Source organism: Colletes gigas, unplaced genomic scaffold (assembly GCF_013123115.1).
Source record: "Colletes gigas isolate AHSC1104 unplaced genomic scaffold, ASM1312311v1 Colletes_gigas_Sc00013, whole genome shotgun sequence".
In the NCBI taxonomy this organism is placed as follows: domain Eukaryota; kingdom Metazoa; phylum Arthropoda; class Insecta; order Hymenoptera; family Colletidae; genus Colletes; species Colletes gigas.
This window is the reverse complement of record NW_025106642.1, coordinates 5,053,530-5,079,306: the sequence shown is the minus strand read 5'-3', so window position 1 is coordinate 5,079,306 and position 25,777 is coordinate 5,053,530. Positions and strand designations below refer to the sequence as shown.

Below are 25,777 nucleotides of genomic sequence, written 5' to 3'. Positions count from 1 at the left end.
ACGACGCAGGCTCGAATCACTAGTGATAGTTTATGACAAGTTTCAAAGTGTAAAGGCGACCATGATTTACGACATTTTAGTTTAGTGAAAAGGTATCGACAATGTAGATAACAATGTACAAAGTCACGCGAGATCAGGATAATGGGGATCGTATAATGGAGATTTTGAGCACTATGGGAACCGGGTTAACCAACGGATAAAGTTCCCGAGATCTGTCGCGATACTGCCTTTAATATGTAGCACATTCACCTTAATGTCACTCATCTCTGCCCTCGTGCAACCTTGAATATTAAAATACCGTATATCGTCGCGACCTGACAGCCACTTTCGTACAATACCGCGCGAGCATTCATAATACAAAATTTACTGCAAATTTTCAAGGCTGTTCCAAGCCACGGTGTTTCTTGCTAAAACAACAACAAAACCTTCCTTTATGTCTTTGTCAACCTGTCAAAGGAAACTGCTGCGTACTATTATATTAAAGCGACCACCGTGCAGAATTAATTATTCCTACGGGGTCATTCAACATTTTACAATTAGATTTTCTACTTAATTCCGCGCATTGAATGTCGCTCGAAGGACTTGCAATAACTATTGTTTTCGAACAAAGATCGGGTATTTAATATAAATGATGAATTTTCGACTACTTTGCTCTGGCATGTCTGTTCATTATCCGCTGTTTCTACTTAGAACGAAGTTCAAATCGTGCTCTATTGCATACATACACAATGCATTTCTAAAGTTGATTTTAATAATAATAAATACTAATAATTCAACAGTTAGGAATATTTCAAAGGTCAGCTCTCAGCCGTATCAAAATTGATCTAAATAAATTAAGAAAAAACGACCAAGTCAGAATAGCACGAATATTAATAGGACACACTAAATTAATGCTCCAAACTATAAAGTAAATCTCAATATGACTCGTATTATACTCGAATGCAATGATTTTCATCGTAGTGGAGGAAAACACAAAATTAAAGATGTTACGAGCGAAGTAATGAACTCGACTGAAAGCATGACAAAATCTATCAGTTTTTTTAAAGAACACTAATGTATAAACGATTCATTGATTTGTAATATAGGAAGATGGAACTGCCTCGATAAAAAGACTTTCTTTCGTAAGTAATACCATTAATAAAAAAACAAACTAAACTAGCTTTATGGTAACCACTGTTGGTTCAACACAGACGCGTTGTCGCGAAGGGATCGTCCTGGCACACGAAACGAGCCCCGAGCAAAAAGGCTGCCTTTATGTTGCGCAATCTAGAAACGAGAACTGCGACGAGGCTCCAGAAAGTCGTCGCCTAATTTACTCCTGCTACCTCGCGAGCTAGACGGATCCGGAAGCTGCGTCACGGAAACGGGAAACTCTTCGCGTCGCGTTTATTGCTCGTGGATTTTAAACGCTTCCTGATTCGCCCCTCGCGAGCTTCTTCTTGAAACGTTCGAGTCGGAAAGAGAAAGAAACACTCGAAAAGCTTCCAAGAGAATATTCCACACCAACGATGACCAAAAATTACTATTAATTTCTATTTACAAAAGGCTAATAAATTTTTATTTTAAAAATTGATGGAAAAATGCTCTGAAAGTTATAGATATTATTTCTTTCTGCTCTAAATGTAGCTCACGTTATTAATTCTATAAGAATTATTTTATAATACCTTTTACATATAGAATGATCTATTCGATTTTGTAGATTTAACAAACACTGTTTTACGCGTACAAATTACACTAGAAACAAAGTTAAACATTAATGTATAATAAACTGAGCCATGCTCTTTTAAACCCAACAACCATTGAATATAGAACAATTCTATTCCCTTTGAAATACCTGGAAACTTACGATTTCGATATACAACTACGGCAGTGAATCTTCGACGCAGAAAACGCTTTTAAAGCAGCGTAAATTTCAAGAAGTCCGACCCGGAAACTAAACAGAAAATAAAGTTCCTGGACACGGAAGATCCGCAGTAAAGTAATGTAAGTAAACTTTTGATCTATGAATAAACCTTTCGACTGCCACTTTTAATTAAGTTGCGTCGAGGCGTGTAACTTCGATCGTATTCAAGGCGATCCTTAAGTTTCGTTTACATTTCTCAAGCAACTCTTCGATAATAAAAGTAATGCTGGCAACTAATATGGTGCTTTATATTTACTATACGTTTCGCGAATCTTTGGTTGGGTTTCGAAATATCGAGTACGAGCATTGGGATCATTTTTCTCGTCGAACAGTCCCACGGCTTCCGCGGAATGAGTTCAATGCACGAATGGATGTCTTACGGGCCAACAATTCGGGCTAATGCGGCTAATCTGCTAAATTTATCTGCGGATCATTTGGTCCACATACGCCGTTTCCGTGTACGCGAGATGATAATCTCTTAATCCGGAATCAGGTGGTCCGCGATAGATACACTGGGTTAAGTCTACCGGTTGCGTCACGGGAGCGCCACGAAAATAGAACGCGACCAGACCGTGGGTCGCCAAAGCAATTTAATTACTTTAAAAATAATATCGCCTGGAAATGCACGCGAGAATAGTTTTATTATCGCGTGTGCCGCGCCTAAATGCCAAGCTGACCCGCGAATTCACAGCTACAACTAATCCTGTACGAACAATGTGACAATCTGTTTACGTGAAATAGAATCAAGTCTTGATTTCTTTTGTGATTATTTTCGGTGTATGCATTGGTCCAAGTGTTGAATGTTCTGATCGAATTCGAAGCGAATTATTATTTAAAAAGAAAGTGATATTGATATCAGTTTACTGTCAAGTCACCCATATATGGGTCACAGGATTTTCCACCGTGGAACTAGAAAAATTGATTCTCGAGTTTAAGTGTTTTCAGAAAATAAATTTGGGTAAGAGTTTCAGCGAGATTACGAAAATAAGTACTGAAACAAATTTTAAGTTAAGTAATTTATAAGGTCTGCAATTAAAATTTTAGTCTTGCAAAATATTGTACGGTTTTGATTTGATAGTCAATTAGTTTCTTCGAGGGTTAAATAACACACTGATATTGATAAGTGTCGAGGAGTCCGAACAAGGTGTCTGTGCTCATGTTATGGATCATTGGTTACCAATCACCGAACTCGTCATGGATCACTGATCGCCAATCGGAGCTGCGTTAATTGTTCAACCGAACGATTCACCAGCACCAGACACAGTTTCATTTATAATTGCTTATTACCAGCCCCCGTTCGGTAGAAGCGCAATTACAAATGGCCTATTAATCGAAATCGATTCGGTAAATTTTAAGTCAACCCGAAACGAACCAATAAACTGATAAACAAAAGTTCGAGTGTAAATCTAACTCGAAATTATAGATTAATATCTTATGCAATTCCAAAAATAGTTTCTCCGCGTCCAAGCTAAAGTATTCTAAAATGCTGGATTTCTTTTTCGAAACGCTCGTCGATTTTCACGGCACGCAGCCAATCGAGGAGAAATAATACCGCGGATAGGAACGGAAAGATATTACGGAAAACGCGACCGGGGGACACGGAGGGTAAAGTAATAGCGGATACATCGAGAACAAGGAGATGAAAGAGAAAAATAGTTGATCCCAGGCACTCGGGAAGCCTTAGGCGAAGTCGAAATGCCGCTTTAAAAATAGTCGGAGCAACCTGGCCCACCATATTTATAATCGCGTCGTGACTGTTGTCGCTGGAAATAATATTTCCTGCTTCCTTATTAAAGACCAGTCACACAATATCGTTCAAGACTTTACAAGCTTTTTACTTAAATGAACCATTCACATCAAACTGAAACTTGTTCATTCTACAACGTTTCGATTACAGTTTTTAACCCCCATCAAGCACGTGAAACTTTATTCAGATGTTTTAGAAAAATATTCCCCGATGTTTAATCAGAAACAAAAGACTTAAAGACTTGTCGATAATTTTCTTTTTTACTTTTATTTAATTTTATTGGGAAGAAGCAGCTATCGATTAAAAAATAAAATTTTCTATGACACTTTTTTGTATTTTACGTCATCTAAAATGGTACATTTTAGAGTTCAGCAATAGAAATAAAAATAATGTGAATTTCTTGTTCGTAGAAATGCATCGTCCCCATTTACAAATCCTGCTAGAAGCGGAGAGCAGAAGAAACACGACAGGAGTGTAACAGATGTATGACAACTGCCAAGGATTAGGATAGTGAATTACGTGGACGTGACTTTTTCGTTATCTTTGAGATTCCAAATTCGTATCCTCTTTCGTAGTGTTAATTTATTAACATAAGCAGATATTTTAGCCCACATAGAACCCCCATATTGCAAAACATAAACATCGAACATCAAAAACCATTTTGGGTGATCCAAATATCCCAAATGTCAATATTTCCATCCAAGAAAATAAAGGAATTTCTGTATACGTAAAATGTATAAAATACTTCCTATAATATCGAGCGTCCATACATAAAATCGGACATTTTCATTCAAAATCTTATAGCCGGTCGTAAAGACCCGTGCAATTTGGGTCGCGCTGTAAACAGCGTGAGAAGTACCGATTTAAACGGATATAAAATAAAAAATTACTGCTGTCATACGCGGAGCAATAAACGTATTAAAGGATGCTAACAAATGTTTCATCCTTTACGAATTGAAAGTCCTGGAAGCTGAACCATTGAAAAATTTTCTATATACAATTTTGTACGACACAAGCATCGGGGAATACGAAGACGACAAAAGTAAGCGTATTATTCCTGAGATCGCGAGGCAGAGGACGAACGGAAATAGGACGAAATCAAAGCAAAACCACGAGGGGGTTGACGTCGAATAAAATGCGCGACTAGCGAGCACGGATGGAGGCGAAATTGTGCGTGCTCGTAACCGCGACGGAACGACGACGCGGCGGCGAACGGTGAAGAGAACGTTGCTGACCCATATTTCTAAAAATCACACAGCTTCAAAATAGTCCGCCGCCGGCGAAGTAAGAGCCGGTTATAATGTGCACGCGCGCGTGCTGGCCCCGTCCACTGCATTTCTCTGGTTTCTAGGCGTTCTGCATTCGGTGGAAAGCGATTTGCCTTACGTAATACACGTGTCGGGGCTGCTCCGTGTACGATCTTTGGCCTTCAACACCGTGACGAAATTGGTCAACCGGAAGAGAACGCGTGCCCGCAGACTCCGGCCCGACCGACTGCTGCCACCAGCCGCGCCTGGCCACAATGGCGTACTTAATTCTAACGACTTAACCCCCGCCAGCTTGCGCAACCACGAAATATTATGCTCAAAAAATGCTCCATCGAAGAAAACATAATTACAAGCCCCATCGTGTTTCTACGCTTCTCATTGACAATATCACTGGGAAAAGCAGTCGAAATTACCCGTTCATAATTTCTGATGATACTTGTGATAAACTTAGTCGACTAAATTTTTGAAATTTTACTGTAATTTTCTGTAATTTAGTTTCTTTAATTTCTTTGGTAAAAATGAACTATAATTGTCGGGAGTTCTAACATTGGATGTTGTGGAAACAGAAAGTTGGGGACGATGCATAAAAAATTGTTTAAATTGTTCATTAAATTCATGAAAAAATGTAAATTCGATACTAGTATCGGTTACATTTGGTATTCATGGGATTTCTTTTAATTTTTTATTGCCTGTAATAATATATGGCAGAAAATATCATTTTTCGATGTTTTTTATTAACGTTAAAATGGAAGTTGTGGAAACAGGAATGTGAGGACGATGGATAAAAATTTCGTAAATTGTAAATACTTTAGACCCGTCAATATTAGTTTTTGTTACATTTGGTATTTAAGGAAATTCTTTTTATTTTTTCAAAAAATGGTCTTGTCATCTTCTGTTGTACCAACGTTACACGAAACAACAAATAATTCTTTTACTATTGTTCGAAATGAATTTCTATAATAATACACATCCCATTGATCCTAGACTTTCCAATCATAAAGCATAACTGATTATCCTGTCGAGGTCGAAACGAATCTTCGAGGATTCTTTAAGAATCATGAGACGTATGTTGCAGTGTCTTACAAATCGAAATACGCGTGTGGGTGTTCCGTGATTCTCTAAAAATCATTGAAACGACGCTGTCGAAACGTGTTTATCCAGCTATTACGAACTTTGGAATAGTACGAATAGCTTTCAACCACAGTGTCATTGGCGTTATATAAATATCTTCGCTTTCGAGGAAGGAAACTTGTTTCGGAATGGACGCAGAAGATTATTCATGGATCCATACGTCAATCTAGAATTCCAAAGCGGAAAGAGCCTCGAGTGCGTATAGGTACGGCGAAGAATTTAATTAATCATAATGTTAATCCAGTTTTACTATGCTCTGATAGCTCTCTTACTGATACACGTATAATGGGAAAGTTGTTTAATTAACCATTTAAAGTCTCACGGGTCTCGTATGTCTTCTGCGTGGACAGTTCGATGTTGCCGCACGTCCACGAAAATCCACGTTCGGACAACTTTTCGCGAGCGCTGCCAACTCGTTCCACGCGAAGTCATCTTTAAGATACTACGATTATAAACGCGAGCCAACAGTATTCCGCAGGCATCTCAAAGAATGTTTCCAATTTCATTAATTGATTCCCATCTCGCTGCTTCATTTGAAATTTTAGCTAAAAATAAGATACTATATTTCTATCACAGATAGGAATGTGCATCAACACCACTGTCCTGTTGCACGGTATTGAGAACACCAGAAACTTGTTCTCAAACTACGATATTTTCCCCCGTGTAATTATTATGCAAATAGCATTCAAATATTCAATCCTTTCGTTCAATGGTCAGTAACTCGTTCCGATGAATTTGCATTCTAATATTCGTTAACAGTTTATCATAATCTTATTCATTCGGTAAAATCCACTGACGATCCAAATCGAGGATTAAATTTAAAAAAAATGGATTCCTCTTGCATACGTTATTAAATTTACATTTATTGTCGTTTCCTGCGTTCCCACCCTGATTGAAATTTTCTCTGGAATTGTTCGAACTGGTCGCGGAACGTTCACGCAACTTATCATCGTTGGATTAATAATGCCATTCTCTGTTTTGCGAGCATTCTGGGCCGTGCACAATGTGGACTATTTAAACGTCGTAATAATCAGCCGTCGGGCATCCAAACAACGGTCAAGCAACGCGTGTTGACCCAACGCACATCGCTTCGACTTCTACGAGTGTAAACGCCGTCGGTGGAGCAAGTTGACCGATGCTTCTCCTTTCTCGAGTACCTCCACGATTTTACCCGGCTGACGTTTGCACTGCACCATTCTACTTCCTATCCTTAAGGGACCACGTTGTTTGCCGAAAGCCGTTTGAACAACTAGCAAACATTCCGGCGGGACGCCACTTTTGACTCGCATAATCGACCCTTTCCCGTGCAAGAGACGCGAAACCACCAGAGAAACGTTAGAACGTTACCGTTAAACTTTTACGTGTTCCGTGCTACCCCATTTCTTAAAAATTATAAAATCACTAAAATCAAGACAAGATTTTTATACATTTTCGAGATATTCGAGGTTAATTGTAACTATAAACGCCCAAGATTTTTGATACAATTTTTATTACGATAGTTATGGAACGTTTTAAATCGAATAGAGAGATTTTATACGGGACTAAAATAAATTTGTAGAAATTGACGAGAACACAATGAGAGCCGCGTTAAATTTTTACAAAATTTTTCGTCAAGTTCCATTGAAAAAGCACGGTTCTCAGCAAGCTGACAAACCCAAAAAGAAAATGCAAAATGTGATATGAAATTCGCGAATAAAAGAATCGTCGCGCGTTTATGGAAATTCGACGCTGTCCCCGAATAAATGAAACGCGTTAGGGCTGGACTTCGATAAATACGATCGAAAATTCAAGGGAGGTTTCCAGCGATTTGACGGAAGTCTCGCGAGACGAGATAAACGAAAGCTTGGAGAAGGCCTTCCGAGACAATTAACCGAGACCACGATAGCCCCGGACACGCCGTTCTGCTCGACTGTGCGAAACTTTCGCGACCGCCTCCTTTTTGTTCGCCGTCACCTGCTACGAGACCGTGCACGCGATGGAATAACGCGTTACGGAGCCATTCACGGAAAGAGACAATCCCCCCCCCTCCTCGGCGATAGATCGATACGAACGAGATAACGTCGATCTAAGTATCGGAAATAGTCTTATCCGCCCCGGGGGGCTGTTTAATCGAGAGAGAGTTACAACGGAGAGCGAAACTCTCTCGTGTCCGTGGTTATCGCGGCTCGAGGGAGTATTCTACTCCAGAACCTTTAAAAAATATCGATTTCCCCCCAAAGTATACCAGAAAATATTTTTGACTGAAAAAATAACCAAGTTTATAACTAGAATTAAAATAAGAATTCGTAACGAAAAAGGATTCGTTTATAAAGGGGCATTAAAAAGATATTATTTTATTTGAATGACGTTATTTCAGTTGTTTAAAAATGTCAAGCTTTGAAATCTTGAACCTACGCTATTTTAAAAATTGGAAAAAATTATTCACGTAAACATGTAGTATTATAAATAAAATGAAGATGTTTGACATTGTTTGATGGATCATAAAATGCCAAGCTTTGATGTGAAATTTTGAACCGATACTATCTTAAAAATTGGAGAAAAGCTGGTCATGTAAACATGTAGTATTATAAATAAAATGAAAATGTTTGACATTGTTTGATGGACGATAAAATGTCAAGCTTTGTAATCTTGAACCTACGCTATTTTAAAAATTTGAAAAAATTTTAAAAATTGAAAAAATGCTGTAGTATTATAAATGCAACTTGGCGTAATGGAACAAACGAGACTGAATAGATCTATTCGAGATGCCTGCGATGGAAACTCCGCGAAGCAGCACGCGGAGTTTGATCGACGCGCACGACGCGATTTCCATCGTAGAAATATGCTGTTTATCAAGTACTCCCGCATCCTGGGTTAATTATTGAAAGCCGGCCGAGTCCTTCTCCGCATAAACTCCGAGTGGGTTTAGGTAAGAGGGAGCTAACTCGACGCGGAGCAATTATACATGGAAATACAGGAATATCGATTTCCCGCTGCCATTGTCTCGTGATGTGCAACCGGCGACAACTCCGTCGGATTTTGTCAGCAATTAGTCCGAAGTTACGATTCGCCGTCGGTAGGGGTAACTTCCGCTCTTGGAAAGGTTACTTCGTCCGGAAGTGGATGACTAAATTTGAGGTAAACAGTAATTGCGTTTTAACGAACTACGCCGGACGATGGTCCATAGAGAACGACGAATTAAACGTGACAATAGTTGTTAATAGTGTCTTAACACGAGCTCGATCTGAAACACATTGGATGCTGTGTATTTCGAAATTTTCAGCTTTTCAATCGATATGCAAATTTTAATAAATGGGTCAAAGTCTTACGTACGCAAATGAGAATGCAAATGCAACTATTCGGGGAGAGAAGAAAATTTTTGAAAGCGTTGGACGTTCGTTTGTTGAAGTTTGTACAAACCTATGTACTTCGATCGGTGGAATATTTTTGTTCGATTAAATTTGAGGTAAACAGTAATTGCAGTTTAACGAACTTTGCCAGAAAGCGTTGAATGTCCGTTTGTTGAAGTTTGTACAAACCTATGTGCTTCGATCGGTTGAATATTTTAATAGGAATAGAAACGTAGCCCTGGAAAGTAGTTTCTGAGACGCTAACAATTAATCGTGTTTACCGAGCGAAAATGGAACCTGAATTTGAAACGATGGCGAATGAATGGATGATTCCTAAAACGTTTCACGAGTATCCGCATTTAACACGCTCGAATGACTATGTGGGCGGCACGTGGGCACGCATACACGTTCCTTTCTGTCGCGATGAACGCTAAAGGAAGACGTCTTACAGCTGTCGCAAGATCACGAAAGAGAAAGTAATCGCTTAATAATAACGACGCTGCATCCCTCGAATACATTCCACGCCTCGCAAGTTGCGACAAAAACGGTCAAAAATAAAAATGACGTCGACGGTCCCCAAGATACACCGATGAAAATTGAAAAGAAATGCAACACTGATGGGTGATATCGTCTATTTTTAATCGTTGATTTCAACAACTAGCGTTTTGCGAAACCTATGCAACATTCAAAGGATCGACTCGTCAAACCGCGAACTGATGGAACAAAAACCGCTGCCCAAACGTGGGAACCGATAGGATTAAATCTGAACTCGTGAGATTCGATAGGGATGACCTCGGACTCGTGAAACACGAGAGGGACAATTCTGGACTTGCGGAACATGACAGATAATACGCCGGACTCATGGGAACCGACAGAGAAAACCCCGGACACGAACACGAACACGAACACGAACGCGTTTGGCTCGACAGAAACAATCCCCAAACTTGTGAGACTCGCAGACAACATCGAACTCGTCACAGTGGACACAATTCGTTTCAACTCGCTGCAAGGAACGTTTGAAGAATGTTAGAAATTTATAGGTATCCAATCGTCAGGTTTCGTTTAAAACTTCCTGTATTCGTCCAGACTCGGAGACACGGAGATACAATTCCAACTTGCTACAAAGAACGTTAGAATCCAATCGTCAGGTTTCGTTTAAAACTTTATTCTTTCAACATAATTCTAACAAGTCTTCCAACGAGTTGAGAAACCGTGGCTATCGTGATTCGGTTCCACGCGTGTCGAGATCCTTCGTATCGTGTCTAACAAGTTCAAAGTTCTCGAATTACCTTAACTGGGACTCCTTTTCTTTTTTTTTTGGAGAGTTTAAATTACGTTTCGATCCATGTCCCTGTTATTAATAATCGCGATACTCCTTTCCTGAAACTAATGAATTATATAACGAGTATTCGAGCAGCAAGGACTCTGTCGCATTCCTCCGTTGTTTTTCTTTCCTCGAACGCAAGTGAAACTGCAAGTACAATTCCAAAGACAAGTTGTTCAATGCGTTCCGCCTTCTAAGAACCTGGCAATCAACACGACTGGCCACACCAGCTTCCCGTCCGTTATTAGAGATGATTATAGACGACGTAGATCGCGATTTTTGCGTCAAGATCGGACAAACGCAACCGCCAAAGCGGCGCACCCTCTCGACGCTTCCATTTGCGATAAAAGAAACATGAGTTGTTGCACCGACGTCGCCGTAAAAACTGTCCAACCGTCAAACATCCAACAGAATGATCTATAAATACAATTTCACGGGAAGGAAGATCCTCTGTAAAGGACGTTTTATAACCGTTCGCGTAGCTGACAGGGCCCGACAGTTTCAATTCTCGGCAAGGAAACCACCCAACAAGGCTACCCATTACGTTTCTCATCGATTCCCTAACCTCGAACTTCAGCTATTATAAATATTCATACATCACACATCGATTAAATTAGAAGTGAAACGAATTTCGATAAAGAAAATCACTGAATGTCCCTAGCTAGCTAGCGCAAGAAAAACTTCATAATAGCTCAAAGAAAGAAAAGGTATTAAATTGATGTATAATATACAGGGTGAGTTTCACGACATAACGACTTCGAATAACTCACGAATTATTCGTAAAAGTGACTTACGTATCTTGATGAGAAAGCAAAATAACATAAAGCATACTACAGTAGTATATGCCCTCCTATAAATCATGTAACTTTTATCTGAAACATTTTTTCGTACGTCAAATAACTTATGAGTTATTTGAAGTCGTCGTGTTACGAGATTCGCCCTGTATGCTTGACAGACAAATGGGAGTTACGTTTTAATATAGAATGACTTATGCAACAAACCCAATAGAGGATGGTTTGTACTACGAATCATCCCTCGTATGCTGCACAATTCTCCCACAAAAATATAAAGTCTATCTTCTCGACTTTGAAAGTGATAAAATCCCTTAATCGCGGAGGTAAATAAATCAGTCAGAGAAAGAAGACTGTGAACGCAAGGGGTGAGGAGAGGCTGAAGGATGGGCATCCCCATTAGACCCACGGAAAGATCCGGGCGGTAATAGCCAGGCGCCTAACTTAACTCTGCACACGATTACGCCTCGTATAAACTGAGGTGAAGTGCTGTTCAGGATATTACGTGTACACGAGATTAGGAAAACTACGGAAACAGCCAGCGGCGGTTCTGTTTTCGTGGCGTACGTCCCTTAGACGGCGAAGAAACCACGACGAAGGGCGCGTTGTCTCGCTCGTTCTCCTTTCTCGATGCCCTATCCTCGCGCGTTACCATTAGTCGACGCGAAAACGCGATGGAATTTTGCATCTCCGGCGGTTTGCACGCCATAATTCCCCAGCCATTGTTTCCGCCGATGGGTTTTCGTGTCGAGGCTGCAGCGGCTTGAACGAGCGCAAAACAGTATCCTTTGCAGAATTAAATAACGAAGTGTGTCAAATCTGTTTTAATTTTAATCGTACACTCTTTAAGTTCTCGAGTCTATTTCTATGCTTTGGGAATAGATAATTGCAATCTGTTTGTATAGCACGATTCTTCGAAGAAAAGCTCTGGAAGGAATGCGAGCGAAACACTAGGGTTCAAACAATCGTTCGCGACGTTTAACGTTTCTCCCCAGCTTCGTTTGTTTTTTCAATATTCACGGAACACGCGAACGGTTTAGTCCGTTCCACGAAGATGATTCCACGAGCGTCTAATTTTATCTGCCCCCGGTACGTAAGAGGTAAAAGAAACGTAACCGGCTAACGATGTCAGAGTAATCGACAATGCGACGCGAATCGAGTTCTCGGCACCGTTCAATCATTCATGCGGTAAACAGGTTCCATTGAAGTCAAAACCGAGCACGCCATTCTTCGTCGCTCCCCTGTACAAAAATCGAGCCGTATTTATGCAAGCCGGTGCGTGCTCCTGTATCTCGAGGAGTCGCCCTTCCCGCAGGTGCTGCGCGAAAGAAGAACGGGAGAGAAACAGGAACGGAGAACCAGAGAGAAATCGCTCGTACTCGAAAGACTGGTTCTGTAAAAATAATCGCTAAGTCGAGAACTTTGTTTCTTTATGGAGTGCCCGTCGATGGAAATAGTAACGGACGGTATTTAATCCCGGAGCGTCGGTCATAATATATCCACTCGTAACCAGTTACGAAATTAATTAATCCATCAGGAACGTGGTATAACAATCTGCCGCGAATGTTGTTTAATTACTTCGTAATGTCACGAGTTTATGACAAATTAAATGTTAAATGTTTTGAGAATCGTATGTGAAATTAAATAATTTTCATTGTTGCGTCTCTTGAGATGCAAAAATATAATTTTACCGCAAAGAATTGCTCTGCACGATTTGAGTCGAGTGTGAAAAAGCACTCGAGAGTATCGTTTCGTGCCTAAGTCGACGTTCAACCGCTATATCGAATTCGATCACTGGATCGTTGTATCGGATCATTTCTAACTCGACGATCAACCGCTGTATCGTTTTCAATCACTGTATCGTCAATACCATTTCATTTCTACATTCAAACCGTAAGTATATTGATACTTACTGATCGAGTCTAGTTCGTTCCTATATGGAGCTCAATCGCTGTTTCAGTGTTAGTTCGGCTCCAGCCAGAGTTTCAATTTCCAGTTTTAACTTCAACTTCGGTCCGGCAGACCTCTGTATCGTCTTCATAAGTTTCTTCGAGGCGGAAGCTTGGCAATATCTATCCGAAGTGTTCAACTCTTAAGTAAGCTCATATTTATCAGACGAGGAGGCAAACAGCGGTCTGCACATTTCCTAAATCGCTTTCTCTTTTTCAATTATGCATATTTATTAACTGGTCTTCTTATCTTTGTTTTCCATTCTGCAGTTTTTATTTTCATGGATTGTGTGTTAAAAGTTTAGTAAAGATACTATTGGAAAATTTTGGATCCCAATACTGTTTTAGTACAAGGTACTTTTGTGAGAAAATTTTTGACGACTAGCTAAGAAAAGCTTGTTGCAAATGAAAGCAACAGAAGGCACAGTGAATTCAGGACATTCGATTATAACGATTGTATAAATAAATTCGATATTTTTATGTATGATAAATATTTTAAATTTCTACGTCGTTGCACGCTTTTAACCCGTCAACGCCCATGCCCGAATCTGACTGCTTTGAGAAACGATATTTGTTTAATGTAACAGTTTAAAGGATGACGATATATATTTTCCTTTAAATTATACGTTAGGTGCAACATTATGATAAAGAAAACCCGCATTTCTATATAGCCCCAAAAAAGAAAATTGATCGCTCTTGGTTAAGCTGAAAAATATGAGCGTTAAGGAGTTAAAAAATTTAATAATGAAAAGACGCGAACGAGAGGTTCACGGTGGAAGTTTCCTCGAAGTCCCGATGTAGCCAGCGTCGTTAAAAAATCACCAACCCCCCCGCGTTACATCATTGATCGTTCCATCGAAGGCCACGGGCAAAAACTTCGACCGCCCTTGAATTAACCATAAGCAAAATTCGAGGGTTGCGAGCCGTTCGTAAATATTTGACAAGTGTTACGGTTCACCGGGAAGCACGGATGTCGATATGAGGGAACAACGGAACCAGCGACAAGCAAACGGCCGAGCGAACGTAAAAGAGGACGAAACGGAGACGGCAATAGGAATAATATCCTAGAAACGTCCGACCAGCCACTCTTCCGCCCTTCCGTCTTTCTCTCGGCTCGAGTATTACGACCGAGGAGAGGATTCTTACCACCAGAAGATCCCTTTGTTCCTACTTCACAGGTTCTTGCGCGATAAAGAACACAAGCTCGAGAGGCATGGCATCTCATCTCGAGAGTTCCTCCGCGACCACATCCCGAGCTCGCTCACCCTCTCTCTCTTTCTCTCTTGTTTCGCGTGTGACGACCCCTTTGGCGAAACCTGCACCGACGAGGGGCCAAAAATTAAGATGGCTCGTTGTTTCCCCCGGTAAGCTGTCGATTTGTACACACCGCGATACTTCGATGACTTTATTTCGAAGATCAAACACGTGTGAAAGAAACCATATAAACCATAGGTATTTACAGTATGACCAAAGTCAATTCGCAGCAGAAATTACGTGTATACGGTTACTCCCATTTGTGATTTGATATGAATGAAAATAAACTTGTTTCTCGCGAATTCTTTACGTTTATTTTTACCCCAAGTTCATTGCATTTCTAATTTCAATCGTGTTATTTCGATTTACGAAGAAGTGTTTTTCTTTTTAACACTTTGACGGCCACTGTCACGTGCACTTGATCTACTGTATCAGTTATCATTTCATCGTACATTCAACTTATTACTAGCATCTTCGTGTATCTCACTTTGGTGTACAATATCAGTGGTGATGGGCGACTGTTTTCGCGTGATACGTGCGACCATGAAAGTGTTAATATGGAAGTAATGCTTAGAAAATTCGTTTGCTACATCGTACCAGGAGTTGTTTTTACGGACGGGTTTACACCTGAGCAAGTGAGGTCGGAAAAGGACGAGGAGGCACAGCCCGTGGCCGAAAACGAAGCATTCGACGGTGGTCCGGGGGAGATAGTTCCAGGAGGACCGCTTTTAACGCGCTGCTTTTTAACCGACTGCCCGAACGTGAGATGTTTATACACTCGCAACGGGCTGACTGGCCGAAACGACGAGTTTTTCGCCCCGGCGTGTCCTTGAGGATCGATCCGTGCTCTTCGGGGACACCGGTGGCCAGTTCAAGGACCTTCGAGATTTCCAGAAATTAAGGGGGCTGAGGTAAACGACCCAATTATCGACACATTTTGAACCATTCGGAACTTTCTAATCGACACTTTGCTACGAGATTCAAATTTGCACTATTCACCGAGAATAAACTTTGACTTTTGGGTATCGTAATTGCACCATCGACACACCATCGAATTTTTGTGGGAATTTGTTTCGAAGTTCCAAACTCGAAAACTTCGTTATAAATTATTAAAGATATATATTTCATATGACTAATTGAATGTGATTTTTATGGTTTGTATATGCATTGAAATTTTGTTGTCAAAGTTCGTCAGAAATATTTTTCGAAATAAGCACGTTCAATCTTGACGTTAAAAAATTCCTAAAATTGGCCTTCGAAATGGTAACCCTCCTCGAATCGATCGTCTCGTTGGCTGATGAATTTTTTATCGATCGATTGCAGAGGGGGCTCGTCGATCACCGATGAAATTTTAATCATTCCATTGGATACTCTCGCGTCGTGAAACTGTGAATAACGACGCCGAAACTTTGACCCTGTTTTCGAGTAATTTGGCTCGTTTGTGGTTCGATTTGAATACGAATCTCGTGTTGGATGCTTCTATCGGGATTGAGATCGAAAGTTTATTGTCGCGTGGGGTTGCTTGGATAGCTGAAGTCCAATTTGAAGGCAATTAGTTTTAGAACTTGGAATTCTTCCATACAAAGTGTGATTGAATAAAATTTAAAAAACACGAGCTTTGAGTTCGGTAACAGACAGAAACGTTACTTCGTTCGTTGATGTATGTTTCCACGTTCCACTCGCTGGTCCATTCACATTAATTATAAATCACGAACTAATTAAAAAAACTATAAAGTTTTCATTTATTCGTCGCGAGGCACAATTTGTTTCGTTTTACTGTACTTTTTGCGGTAAGAAACATAACTGTCGCGCATATTCCGGCAATAATTTTGTTCCGGTTGTTGTAACAACGTTTCTAGTAACAGAAAATACGTGTTTGCTAGTTGTACGGTAGGAATCACAAAATAACGGCTTGATGTTGCCCAAGCGGAGAAAATTGTGCCATTATATTACCACCCAACTGTTAAATTAATCGCTCTGGATACTTATCAAGATAAAAATCTATTTCAAATTTAAAAAATTGCAACTAAAAGGTACATATGCCCTTAAAGACAACCTAACATGTCACGAACAAAAAGAAAATGGGGGAAAAATTTTATTTATTACACATTTACTTAAATTCCACTCGACGAAGCAGATACAGAATTCAGGGCCACGATTTCACGTCGTGCTACGTTCTAGTCGTGATCGTAGTATTTCACGATGGATCGACAGAAGTTTGACCGAGCAATTCCAGCCGTCGATTTAATTAATGAGCCATTGACGGTCGTTGAAGCGTAACGATGACGTAACGCGTCGCGTCTATTACAACCGACTGGTTACAAAATCGTTACAAAACGCTGACCGTATTCCCGATCTAACTTGAACTTTCAAGCACACCAAGCGATAAATAGACTGCGACTGAACTTTCTTCGGTACAATGAAAGTCTTGCATCTTCAAAAATGTTACGATAAAAGGGATCAAAGTGACACAATGTTTCGTCGAAACCTATTCAGAATTTATTATAAGTAATTTTCAAAATTGCATTAGAATGTAAAACATCGCAAAAAAAATATAGGCGTTGCTATCTGTACTTGCTATTAAATATACAAAGTTTTATCAAAATCGAGGGCAAATATTCCTTATTAAAAGAGCTAAAAAAATCACTGATATTATTTTCTTTATTTCTGTTATTGATAGAAAGATCGATGCTAGGAAAGTGTTCTGGTATTGGCAAAATTTTCTCAGCTCAACAGGCTATTGTCGCTTAATTAGTATCGATAACGAATCCACTGTACTTACAGAGAATTCGATTAACCCCGAACGTCGAATCGTCTTCGATTACTTCAATTTGCGCGGCAAATTGTATCCTTTTTCCTCGGATTACGGATTGCCTCGACGAAAGCGTCCGCGAAATTTGACTTCCCCTTATTTTCCTCGTCGATCGTTAAGCAATTTCCCCAGCCATTGCGAGGGAACGACGCCGGATAATGGGGAAACGTCCCGTGGCAGAAAGGTTCATCGTTTACGCGCGATTTACGAACGGTGGTATTTTATTGTCATCGGACGGTGAATACGATTTCTTGAGCGAGAAAGTGGCCGGGTGATTTTTCATCCCGTTCAGCTCGGACGAAAGTTAAATCGGCTTCGCCTGGCCGTTGCAAATCGACCTCTCGCTACCGTGCCCGGAGATTATAAAGCCTGATCGACTCGTCTTATGTTTCCTGACACACGATCCGCGATAGGACGCTGCGCAACGTGCGCGCGGATTATGATTGCACCTTTACGCCCGGTTAAACCGGGGCTAAATATCGTGACGGGTCCCCGACAGGGCTTCCAACGCTCGATACGCCGACGACGAGGATTTTCTCCTGTGCTTTTAATAATTTCGATCCTATTTTATACTTCGGTATTATACCTGAACGCTTTGACGTAAAACAATCGATTCTCAAACTAAACTATCGAAGGAAATGAATCTGAAGATGATTCATGAATTTCAGACAAATTTTCTCGGCCAAGCATTTATGAGAGATGTTCAGATTGTGTGTTTGAAACTTTGAAGCGTCGCTACATAATAATAAATCATACATCAAATATTATTAGTGTAAGGGTTGGAATTTTTCCAAATTTTTATTATTGCATTTCGTTCTTCTCAAAGTGCTCGTTAACTTTTATTTCAAACATTTTTTTATCGTATCAGTGTAAGTGCCTCAAAAATCGGTGCAATCATCAACATCCTCTGAAACGTCAAAGTAAATGGCAAAATAAACATAGAAGACAGCATAAATAATAATAGTTTATATGCTCATCGGATAGGGGATGAAATGCCCTTTAAAATGAGCGTTCGTACGAGTCGATAGCTTTATTAGTTCCGGAGATATGAGGATTTTAGTTTCAAGTTGACGCGGTGGCTAGTTCCGGAGATAGAAGGGTTCGAAGCGTTTGTTTACATTCTTACTACGGCCTTGTCAAGGTCGTTGACCGCACGTGATCGTAGTACGCACTACGTCATTCATGCGCGAGACAAAGAGGTCACACGTGACGCGTCAGACGGAGACAGAGATAGTTGAATTAAAAAAATTACCTTTTACATAAATTACGATATCTCGAAAACGGAAAGTCGGATCGACAAAAACCAAAAACCATTTCAAAAAGGAAGGTTTACCGCTTCCAACAGTCGCTCAATAATGGATAAAACACTAGTAGTTTCGGAACTACACGCGTCTAAAGTTTTACTATTTTTAATACGCGGGAATAGGCTATTGTACGCGAGCCGGACAGCGAGACAGTCGAATTAAAAAAAATTACCTTTTACATAAATTACGATATCTCGAAAACGGAAAGTCGGATCGACAAAAACCAAAAGCCATTTTAAAGAGGAAGGTTTGCCGCTTCTAACAATGCCTTAATAATTAATAAAACACTAATAGCTTTGGAACTGTACGCGTCTAAAGTTTTACTACTTTTATAAGCTTTTCTAGACGGAGAGTGGAATTTTAAAAATTACCTTTTACATAAATTACGATATCTCCAAAACGAAAAGTTGGATCCATATAATCCAAAAACCATTTTAAAGAGGAAGGTTTACCGCCTTTAACAGTGGTTCAATTATGGATAAAATAGAGTAACTTCGGAACTGGGCGCATTTAAAATTTATAGTAGTCTATTAAAGTATTATAACCTGTAAATAAATTATTCGGATAATTTAGTGGCGACCTGCTGTGTAGGGGAAGGAAGTAAACGAGGCAGCAGGAGGAAAAAAGAGAGAAGGTTACAGTTAATTATTCTCAAAAAGATGAATTGAAAATGTGGAATAACGTTTCCTAAAAAATGAATTCTATATTCGACTGCGACTTGTACGGCTATATGGCGAGATCACGGTTCGCCATTTGTCATCTCTACTTATCTTCAGAAGAAGAAGAAGAAGAGGAAGAAACAAGGACGACCAGAAGTAGTATAAATCTATACTGAGATGCGTGAAGGGAAGCATTAGTCAAATGCACCTGGTTCATTTGTAAAATTAATTTCCTCCAAACGAGGTCCTCTGCCAAAAAATTATATTCCACATTCCTTATAATCATTCCCTATCAGTGTTACAATACATTCAACGGGACACCTATATACAAACATAACTGTATATTAATACATAATTCGCGAGGTGTCCTGTTAGGTGTACCAATGTAATTTTTTTCTTACGAGACCTACTTTCGAGAAAAGTTTTTTGTAATATCAATTTGCCAGGTACACGTGACTGAGGCTTCAATGTTCAGCTTAAAACATTTCAAAAATAATTCTATAAATGAAATCACTGCTCCAAATATTTTCTGGTAAATCAACAAACATGTTTTCCCACTCTGGTATTAAATTTGAAAAAAAAGTTTAATAACATTGATCCCTAAAATATAGAAGCCTTTTTCACGTGTTTTCCCACTCTGGTATTAAATTTGAAAAAAAAATTTAATAACATTGATCCCCAAAATATAGAAGTCTTCGTATCATTTCCAGTATTCGAATCCTGCGATGGAAAGCAAACCAAACGCCAACATACGTAAACAAATGCAAATAGAATATTGGAATTATATATTTTTGAACTCAGTGAAAATTAAATTTTTGAATCGTTAGCCCTGCTTCGCCCCCTGTCATGTTTTATAATTATCATGAAAGCAATGCTCGAGAAACCCACGGAGGGGCTATAGATGCCTTTCAATGGACACTAACTCAACATCGTGTTTGAATTATGGGCGTTCCCTCATAAACGACCATAAGCATGAGATTCAGCCGAGCCTTTAGCGGTCTTCGATAATCGATGCCGTGATCCGAAAACTTCACGCCCGACGTCTGTTCATCAGCGAACTCTTTATACTTCCGACACCGATTCGCATCGCATGCGAACGTAGCCGAGAATTCCTCAAACTAAACAGGCGTTCTGCACCTGGCGCTCAATTTGGGTGGCCAAATAGCCGTCTCGCTCGCGATGGAAACTTTTAACCAACTCGTGTCGCCGCACGCTTCGCTCCCAGCTACGCTAACTGACGCGAATGTTATCGAGAATGCACAATCGTACCCAGCCGGAAACTTCCTCGAAAGCGCCAAGTTTTCTGAAAAGGAAATTCTACGAAAAACTAAGTCGATTTAGGCAAAGAGCAAGGGGTGACTCGGTTTCTACCAAACTTTACGAAGTCTACTCCTTGCAGTTCATTGTTTCTTCTTTGATCAGAGGATCAGATTTTATAGACTTCAGATTCGGATCATAGACGATAATTTGTTTTGCTTTAAATAGTGTGTGTGTTTCTCTTTTCGTAGATAAAATTCAGAGTTCAGGCTTCGAACGTCATTTACGGATCAAAAGAAAGTCGGTCGCGATGTCAGTGAGACAACAAAGCGGCGTACGATAAAGACGAGTCGGATCGGATCGAACCCTAATTAAAATCGGGGGATAATTAATCAGGAACGTCACTAATTTCGATGCTCGGGCAGCCAAACGAGCCTTTAATCAACGATTTCGTGCCCGGTTTGGACGCGAGGATCCTTTGAACCGCAAAAAAAGTATCGCGAAGGCGGATGATGAAATTAATCGACGCTTTAATTAATTTCTCGCTCGGAAGAAGGGGGGGGGAGAGGCTATCGACCAAATAGCGATCTCTTTCCAGCTCACGACGCGTTTATAATTCTCGTCGTCGAACGTTACGAGCTGCACGATCGCCTATAAACAAAAGCTCGTACACCCCTTGTAATCTCAAGTCGCCTGATTTAGACCTTCAACCAAGTTGTAATCGAAGTTGGTAAATTTTGTATTCCATGTATTGCACGTTTTATTAAATACGTGCAATAAAGTAATCTAAGATAAACGATTGAACTTGCAACTCATTGATAAAATGTATCTTCGTATCTCTGACTTAAATTGATATTGTGTTGTTTGGATTCGCCTTGAAACTGTTATCGTCGTACAGATTAACTTAAAATCTATCAAAAGTCATTACAAGATACAACAGTCGCGAGTCATCCGTCAGTTGGCCAAATTTTATTCACGACTAACGAATAGAAACTTTAGGTTCGCTCGTTAACTAACTTTCGTGTCCCTTCGGTTTAAAAGACCCGCTCATGGATTCCGACTTACGAACGAATTTACGAATGCAACGCAAACGGAAGTAAGTTTAAAAATGAATGTGAAATCTGTATTCGTTAGTCGTGAATAAAATTTGCCCGACTCTGGCGACCACTAACAAGGGGATGATCCCGACTGTTCCACTTCGATTTTAACGATCTTTTGGTGAGATGAGAGAATACATATACGGTTTGTTCTATAAATGGTACTAGCATTACTTTCGAATTAAGTCATGAAAAATAAATATCATTGACTATGGTACCACGAGTGACAGTACTATTTTAAAGTCCAAAAGAAGAAGAATGCTCGGTTTATTATCCTAATTTATTACCCAGAAACACTGTCGACATCTGTCGGTGAAGATATTTTTAACGATACGTGCGAAATGTTAGCCTCGGTTACTCGATAGATTCGAAGATATAATTAATTAACGTCACATACCTGACGATGTACCATGAATTATATAGATGTATGGTCGTAGAACCCGCTACAGCGATGTGACACGTTGCATGGCTTGTAAATCGGAAATTCAGGTATCGAATCCTGGTTAAATATCACTGAATTTCCGATTTACAAGCCACGGGAACGTGTCGCGTAGCGGCTTCTACGACCAGGCACCCATGTATATTCACATCACATCATTGGATATGTAGATATAATTAATTATACCTTTGATACCATCGTGTAACTTCGGCTAAAATTTCACATGTATTATTAAAAATATTCTATCGTCCTCTCTAAAAATAATGAAACTAAAATTATTAAAATATTTCACGATATCTATTTATGTACATATATCATCGCTACAGATGAATATGCAGTGGTAATTGTTTCTGTAAATGCTTGAAATTAACGAAGTAAAAGCAATTAAAGGAAGCTGGATAAAAGTGGCCATTACAAATAAAGAATCCTCGTGGTACTCCGATTTTAGACTCTTTAAATTTAGACTGCTAGGAAGAGCGATTAAGTTAAATAGAACGTTAGGATACAGGATCCACTGACACGGAAATGGAAATAGACACACGCTCCATTACCATAAAATGCATTAGACAGTGCGTTGAAATGGAACACGGAAAAAGGTGCACAGAAACAATAGCGAGCCATAGCTTTATCTGAAGACCATTAATCTCCGTGTTATTGTGTCAGTCTTCGCTGTGAATGCATTTTTTCAAATAATAGATAAATATCGTTGAAAGTAATTAACTTTTATATTCTGCTATCGCTAATTTTCTATCGTGTCTCGTGATCGATTATCGAAAATGTTTTGCCTTCGAATTATTTTCGATAATCAGCTGTTAAAATTAAGTATACTTTATGTTAGAGATAACAAGATAACGAAGAAATAGTCGACTTTCTAAGTTGCAACGATGTCTGTAATCGTCGTAAAAATGACATATTTTATTCAAGAATTTATTAATCCGCGTGCATGTATCCTCCCACCACCACGTCGGGCGAGTCCAGCGCTGATTAAACAGCAAAACCTTCTCGTGGCAGATTTTATGCTAATTTAATCCCGACGAATAAAACAAAGAGGGAACTTTTTCTGCGATTTATCTTGCCCGAGGTAATTAGCGAGGGGGAGGGTTTATAAGGCGGCGAGTTGTCTGGAAAGAAGAAGTCAAATATTAAACTGCGAAAGTTACCTCGGGCCGGATCGCTGTAACTCAAGTATTTTCCTTTTTATTCGACGGTTTCCGTTACAAAGTCCGCGAGATACGGTTCGCCGGGCGATTAAAATCGTGCCATTCGATCCGCTTATCTCGAGAGCCAAGACTGCAGAAACGCGTTTCGTTTTGCGTACTATCCGAACGCGACGTTTCTCTTCGCGCGACGGTGAAACGGAACAAAGTGTCAAAATAATAGGAAAGGAATGATTAGAATTTTAAATCCACAAATGCTTGGACCAAAGACAATCAAGGAATGCTTCGATAATAATGATGATAATGATAATAATAGGTTTCTTAATCTATTTCTATTTTGTTCTATTCGTAATTCCATACTATACAGGGTGTTCAGCCACCACTGTGAAAAATTTTAATGCGAAAATCAAGAATACCGGCTGGAAAATTTTTCGGCGAAATTAAAAAGTTTCAAATCACTCTGGAAAAATTATTTTCGCCCGTAAGGGTCCATTACAATCATTTTTGGTCGATAGACATTCCCTCGAAATCCTAACCATTAACGAGAAAAAAATTCATTACTGAGAATAAAATGTCTGACCATGACTGTCTGGTTACCCTGAAGAAAAAAAATTTCAAATCGTTCTGGAAAAATTATTTTTGGTTACGGGGGCGAATTACAATCATTTTTGGTGAATACAGATACCCCCGAAATCCTACGTATATTCGAGAAAAAAATTCTTTTTAGGAGTTTCTGTTCAATTGTACAACGTTTCGTATTTGCTATCGAATTTTCATGTTCAAAGCAATACTCTGAGTCCATTTTTCAAGATTTCCTATCGTCGTGCGTAGCTTCGAGGTCGATTCGCGGGTCCCCCGTGCCCCTTCGAATTCCAACGTCGAATTGTACGGCGAGCGCGGGAGGCTGCTGTTAATTAAATTTAATTAGCATTATGAAACGCAATGATGAATAGAGCACGAACAGTCTGATACGGCACGGCGGAGTGCCTTTTACGAGCTCGCAAAATTCGCGAGGCCGAGGCGAAAAAGTGCGATTTAATTACTCCGCGGGAGCAACGCCGCAAACCTAACTCCGCGACCCCATAAATCAATCTGTCTCGCAGAACTCCGTAAGAACGATGATATTATCAACGAACCGAGGCGATAAACATCTTTGCAGAAACGCGGAGCACGACTGTACGACGATGATTCTTAAAATGAACGTCGCTTCGAGGTTGGAAGGTTCATCTTTCGTACACTGGTGCCGAAAATTCGAGTCGTATCGTTTTTTAGATATCATCTTTCGTGCTTAGCCCCAGTTTGGAGAAACAGAAATGTTCGACTTACGAATCACGTGTTCATTTTAAGAATCAGTAATGTAATCGCGACTAGGTTCGAGACTGGTCGAACAATTTAACTTGGACATTTACTATTGTCCAGTTGTGAATATAATATAAAGTAAACGTCATTTTGATAAGATTGCTATCACAACGCGAATCTTTAAATACGAAGAAGGTTTCTTCGAACAGAAAAGTTGAAGGTAAAGGAGTAACAGATGGAAGTAGGAAATAGAGAATTTAAAAAATTAAAAAATAGAAGATAAATGGTGTTATTACGAAGCCGATAGTACCAGTATCGCAGCCAAATAGAAATAGAATTTAGAAAATTTTAAGAGTTTCGTTCGAGCCTCGCCTAATCGCGACGAAACGACACGGACCGTGGCGATAAAATATTCGCAGCCTTGACTCAAATTCTGCCAAGCCCGCTCAAACGCGATCGCGAAACAGCCCATTTCCTCTTCTCATTAGGAGAGTCGCTTACGAGTGTGCTTCAGGTTGGCAAACAGAGGATTGTGCACTGTTTGGACGTCCCTGTTTTTCGTACAAGATCACAGCGGTTGTCAAAACCGCTCCAATCCAAGCTTATAATCAACACTGTGATACGCTAGTGGGATCATTGAGAATCCCTGAGAAAGACACTCAAGAAAAATGTTTAATATGCCAAAACGAACGTCTTATCTCGCTTCAGGTAGGCAAACAGAAGACTATGCACGATTTGGACGTCTCTGTTTTTCGTATAAGATCACAGCGGTTGTCAAAACTGCTCCAATCCAAGCTGTGATACGCCAATATCAGTTCACAAATAGATAACACATGAAACAGAATAGAAACTGTGGGAACATTGAGAATCCCTGAGAAAGACACTCAAGAAAAATGTTTAATGTGCCGAAACGAACGTCTTATCTCGCTCGTTACCCGGCGACAATCTCTCTTATCTTCGACGGAATGTTCCTGGTCTCGAAATCGCCCCCATTAACTCGTTTCGCGGACGCAAACGTGCCGTCACACGTGTATTAATAAACAAGGATCGTGCGCTT

The 25,777-nt window shown here is 39.9% G+C and overlaps 1 protein-coding gene across 1 annotated transcript in view; it reads right to left on the bottom strand.

Annotated features, from left to right (window-relative positions):
- LOC122399487 (FH1/FH2 domain-containing protein 3) overlaps nt 1-25,777 on the bottom strand; it is a 250,892-nt gene that overhangs the window by 171,497 nt on the left and 53,618 nt on the right. The gene's annotated exons all lie outside the window — the stretch shown is intronic.